We start from the raw sequence: 6000 nt of genomic DNA on the forward strand, positions 1-6000 counted from the left end.
GGAGCCTATGAACCTCTAAAACTATCTAGACAGCCCTGCCTGTAACTGATTTCTCATTGCATGTCAACAAAGAGATGACAGCTGCCTAAAGGCCTGACTTCTATGTCTAAATTGTTACTCTCACAGTCCTTTGCCAACCAGAATAGTTTGGGATATTGATTGGGTTAAAGGAATTAGGAAAAACAGTCACTATCCCTGAAACTTTCTTAATCTAGCTCTTGAAATCCTATAATGCCACTATCAAAACTAAGAACACTTAGTACATGGATTTTTTAAAATCCCTTATTAATCTAGATTTGTATACGGAGAGCACCAAAAAAGAACAGAAAGGAACACTGGGAAACATTAATCTTTCATTCCATTGATAAATGAAGTTCCTACTATGTGCCATTAGGGATATAGTAGTCACTGGAGATACAGCAGTGAGCCAATTAGGGGAAGTCCCTGGTGTCACTCTGGTCAGGAAGACCGAACATAAACATACACATACATTATCTTTGAGAGATAGACACTAGGAAGCAATGGAAAGCAGAATGAATAAATAAAATGATGGAATGGTGGGCTTCCATCATATCTAAATATCTTGTTAGATAAGATATTTAGGAGCCATCTGAAAGTCAACCAAACCACATTTGCCTACGGAAAATAAATAATTTTACTGCTATGCCATCTAACATTTTATAATGCTCATTTTGCATTTTTGAAATTTGGTATTATATAAAAGGTCAGAGCATTAAATCTAATACCAAGATAAAAAATAACATAAAGAGATAAGTGAAAGGAGAAAAAGAGAGGAGAAAATAGAAAGAGAATATTGATTCATTATACATAGGCTGTTAAATGAGTAACACAACATTTTGACTTTCAAAAAAGTAAGCTTAATTCCTTAAATGACTGAAAGAAACCATGTTTTCAGAGCATTCATTATAAAGAGAAATGCTGTGCAGCTGAATAGGCAGTCAATTTTTAAATTAAACCTTCTTGACTATCCTCTAATATGCCTATACATAATTCCACCAAGAAAATCTGGCCATACTGTTATGAAGTGACACGTCTTGTAAATAAGCAAAAACAACAGGTGTTACATATCTGTTCTTTTACCAATCTTTAGGATCTATCTTTAGTGAAGCTATACTAGAGTCTATAAACTACTGGAGAAAACTGACTGCCAAGTCATATCTGTGGAGTCAAAACTCCAAGTCAATAATAGGACAAATATCTTCAGAATTTAGGATTAGATCTAGCATTATTTCATAATTTTTTCATTGATTGTTGTAATGAAACTGAAGTTAGTTTGAGAAGTCTCTCAAACTCAGGTTTCTGCTCTTTATATTCTACAGATACCTCTTGACTTTCATATTTTAAATACAAGCATCATCATTCACTTAGGAGCCTAAGCTGAAAATTTCAAAATCATCTTCAATGCATTCTTTCCCTTCCACATTGAATTTCTATCAAAGTCTATCAAATCTACTTTTAAAATGTCTTTTGAATCCACATTAACTTTCTTATCCTCACAAAAACTGCCCTAATTCATGTCCTTATCGTTTCTAATCTAGAAAAGTGCAACAGTTTCTTAACTAGACTCCTTTCCTCCAAACTTGTTCCTCTTAACTCCATCTGCCTACTGGTCAAGAATTCCATTCCTAAAACAAAGATCGAATCACTTTAGTGTTTGCTTTATTAAAGTCTCCTGGTAGCTTTTCATTGCCCGCTTTTCGGAGAGTCACTCCAGGCTCTTTTACAGTGGAGCCTCAATTCATCTCTCCAGTCCCGTGCCCTGCCACCTCCTCCAAACAAACTCTACTCCATTAAACTATTCACAATTCCCAAAGCATGCCAGGCTTCTGCACATGCTGTTTGGGCTGCTGTAATGTCTTCTCAATTCTCTCTCCATTTGGAATTACTCTGCTTTCCACATGCAATTCAAATGCCATATCCTCTATGAAGTCTGTGAGAACCATCACAGATAGTGTTTGTTACTCACTGCCTTGCTATCCAACCTCTGCTTCAGCACCATCTACATTGCATTATAATCACTTGCGTGTATTCTGTATCCTCTCTATACTGAACATGTTGGAGAAAAAAATTTATTTTATCATTTGGGTTTTGTTTAAACTTGGCTTAGTAGATATTCATTTGATCAATTCATAGGATCAATATAGTCTCAGGCAATACATTTGGAGTAAAATTAAACAAATGAAAGGTTGGAACTGTTAAGTAATATATTTGGATATGGACTTAACATTCATAGAAAGCTATGAATGAAATAAAAAAACAGAGAGAGAAATATAGGAAAAATTACTAAAAGAAGGCTCAGTGAACATAATTTGTTATTTTGTGGGACAAAAAAAAATATATATCAAAGTTGCTCTTTTCCTTCACAGAAAAAATATTCCCTGGTTCTTAATGTCTCTACTCCTTTAAAACTGATCGACTATATCACATTTTCTCAAAGTTCCATGTTATTTCTCCTGTCACTTCAAAACTAGTGCCTACTTCCTAGAGAGTTTCTAAGTTTAGGCTCCGCTTGAACTTGCTTAAACAATTCTCTCTCTCTCTCCTCAACAACTTGTTTGTTTTACTGACTTGTTTCTCTGAACTAGTTGTCTCCATCAACTATTTAGAAACTATTCTGAATCTCAACAGTCATGACTGACATACATTTTTTTTCAATTTCAATACTTTAGCTCCGTTTCCCCAAATATATCTGTACCAATGATACAATGCCACTTAAAATTTTAAATGAATATATATGTATAGTTTTTCCTAGTTTATTAACTTTTTTTAATTGTTCCATTTGAAGGGCTCTACTAGCTTTCTGGTCTAACAGTCTTACAATCTAATGAGTATCTCTGATTTCTCTCAAAGAGGGAGCTATCATAATCCATATGCATAGATAAGAGACCTATTGCTCCACTCTTGCATTCACCATCTATCAATTTCCAAATTCAATATTCAATTTCCTTATGATTACCTCACTATTGGCCTACAAAATAATACCCAAAAGAGTGCTTTGCCTCTCAGCCTCTCCTTTCCAATCTCTCCTTGGCAGGTGCTATCTTGCTCTCCTCATCTCAGGTTTCACCCCAGCTTGGATTCTCTGTCTTACCAGGCACATGACTGCTCACTCCCACCTCTAAGCCTTCACACATGCCATTCCTTCTGGCTGGAATGCCTTCTCTCTTGCTCTCTTCTGCTAAGCCTTGTTATTCTCTGCCTCTTTTTGATATATGTTCTCAATGTGGCTTGCCTTAAATAATCCAACTGTAGTCCTATTCATTCTACTTTTTTCCAGCATCCTTTCCAGATTATATACTAGCATCTCTCTAGCCCTGCTAATTTTATTCCCGTGTATTTTTATTCTTCACTTGAATTTGTATGTATGAAACCAACTAGCAATACAACAGATGTTACACATCTTCTCCTGCTTCTATATCTTCTCCTGCCACTAAAACCATCCACTCTGTGTACCCACCGGGCATTTCTGTCTGCCAGAAAAAAAATGAACCAAAATTGCAGCAGGAGAGATTAAACTAGAAGACCAGAACAAAGATGGATATTTTCCATTTCTGGAGAATATCATGGGCTCCCATCTGTTTTAGATGGTTTCCTTGGATGACGATTCAGATACAGAGATAGTGCCCAAACTGTGATAATAATCACATTTGAATTTTTTCACCTTTTTGCTCTTTCTCTGACTTGTTTCTATCAGGTTCAGGCTCACTCCACTGCTCTATTGGGCACCTTCACCCTCCTTTCCCAGGAAAGCCCACTTAGATTCCTTATCAGTCTGAGAGATCAGGCTGAGGCTGAACAAAACCTCTTTCTCCATAGTCTATCCCCCAGGGAGAGAACGAATTTTTCCACCCCTGGGAATTACCCTTCTTCTTTTCTACTCTGGAGAGATATTCCTACACAAAGAACCATGTCATCCCTCTTCAAGAACAGGCTTTTAGGTGCGTCTTGCACCATCTGAATACCAAATATCTCAGCTCCTCCTTTATAGGCACATATCAAAGATTTCTACTTAGAGCAGGTCCTACAGTTTTCACGCACCAGCGACGGGATGCTGAAAGACCACACATTTGAGCAGTTTTAAAACATCGCTGAAAGAATGACAGCAGTGTTTGATTTAGGTGGACTAAGAAGCACCATTGCTCTCTTTTTGTAGGGGGTGGGAGTAGGAGTGGGGATGTTGGAGTAGTTTTATTTAATTCCCTCCATTATTAGGCAGATATAAATTCCTCTAGAACTTCCCGACCATCTTCCCTTCTTGATTCTCCTCAGACTTCTCCAAGGAGATGGGACGAAGATCTTGGAATTGGGAGTGGAAGCAGGAAGCACAATTTTTCCCTTTATCCTTCCATTTACCAACCTCAAGCTGTGGCTCCTGGTCACTCACTGCTGCAATTCTTGGATGGTTCAATTAAAACTCTACTCATTTTCAGGGTTCTGCGTTCTCCACTTTTCGATTCCAAGCTCACTGTCCCCTAAGGCTGGCAATGTGTTCTGGTACCCTGCTCTTTCCTACCCTCTCGTCTGTCTGTGTCTCTCTGGGCCTCTGAGGCTCCCGTAACCTGGCCTGTCCAAGAGCTCACCTGCCCACCAACTCGCATGCTCCCTTCCCCCCTCCCTCAATAACATGTCTGGGGCAGGATTCGCTTACACGCCCGCCTGCTCAGAAGGAGCAAGCGTGCCCAGCGGCGGCAGCATGCTTGGTTCCAGGCCAACAAACTTCTTCGGGACCCTGCAGCCCTAGCCGGGCTGCGCGGCGCCACCTCCCTTCTCACGGCCGCGGCGGCGTCGGCGCCGGCGCACTGACGGCGGTGGCGCTGGTTTGGCGGCCAAGGCGGCAGAGACTGCGAGCGCGTTCTCCGAGCGCCGGGCTGGGACGTTCCCGCGGCGGTGGCGCTCGGTCCGGCCGCACTGCGCGTGCTGCAGGGTAATTAAGGAGCAGGGCCGGAGGCTCCCGGACGAGTCTGGGCTGGGGGAGCCGGTAGTCCCGGGATCCCGCGCCTGCTCCCCGAACCCCCCACGAAGCCGCACTTGGGAGAAACCCCCGCAGCTCGGAATAAGTAATCTGAGCCGGAGAGCGAGGCACCGGAACCTGTCTCCTCGCTTCGCGGGGTAACATCTCTAGACACAGAGCGAAAAATAATATCTAACGGAATGAATTTATATTGGATTTGTTTTATGCATTTAATCCCGTGGATATTTTTATTCCATATTTGATATCTATTCTCGCCTGCATCAGCAGTGCTTATAGTTCTGCTTTTCAATCACACATAGCCAGAAAAACCACCTAGAACTAAAGTATAAAGCATATAGCCTGCGTTATGTGTACATAGGAATACGAACTACATTTTCTGTGGCATATTAAAGTGGCCATATCGTGGCAAACGTTTTCGGTCCCATCATGAAACTACCTAGGGAATGCGTAACCGCAGGTGTGCATTATTTATCCACCAAAACATATTTACGTGTGCAGCACAGTTTTTCCATTTTCTTGAAAAGCAGATGCACGCAAATGACCAGAAACATGAGCAGATGACATAGACCCGGCATGTGCGCGAGAGATGAAGTGAAAGGGCAGGTCGCAAAGCTGCGCAGCTTACCTTGAATGTGTGTTTGAGCCCCTCAGAGGCGCAGTCGAGTCCCAGCAGGGCTGCCGCACCGCCGAGGAGTGGCCCGAGTGAGCTCCCTGCGAGTGGGGAAGGGGGACGCATCTCTGCCCTTATTAGTCTCTCCCAGTGTGACCCTCCCACTCGGCGAGGACGGAGGACTCTGCAAGACAGAACCCTGCCAACTCATGCACAGGTTTTCCTTAATTACAGCAATGTCGCCTTAGAGCCGAGAATAATGCCTTTTAGGTTTATGTTTTATTAGCAGTTTCAACAAATAGAATGACGGTTGGATGCCAGGTGCTCAGAGTTTCTCACTTCTGATTACGAAGTGTCTTCAAAATATTCTATGTGACATACATTCATAGGTAGATAA

At 41.5% G+C, this 6000-nt stretch overlaps 1 protein-coding gene across 1 annotated transcript in view; it reads right to left on the reverse strand.

Moving 5' to 3' along the window:
* The window catches only part of COL19A1 (collagen type XIX alpha 1 chain), a 292373-nt gene extending 286676 nt beyond the window's left edge, over positions 1 to 5697 (reverse strand). Inside the window, exon 1 of the mRNA XM_039853067.1 lies at positions 5619 to 5697. The gene's annotated coding sequence lies outside the window, so the exon portion shown is untranslated. The remainder of the gene's footprint in view (positions 1 to 5618) is intronic.
* Between the last annotated feature and the right edge of the window lie 303 nt (positions 5698 to 6000).

The sequence above is a fragment of the Pteropus medius genome, unplaced genomic scaffold (genome assembly GCF_902729225.1).
Source record: "Pteropus medius unplaced genomic scaffold, Ma_sr-lr_union100, whole genome shotgun sequence".
In the NCBI taxonomy this organism is placed as follows: domain Eukaryota; kingdom Metazoa; phylum Chordata; class Mammalia; order Chiroptera; family Pteropodidae; genus Pteropus; species Pteropus medius.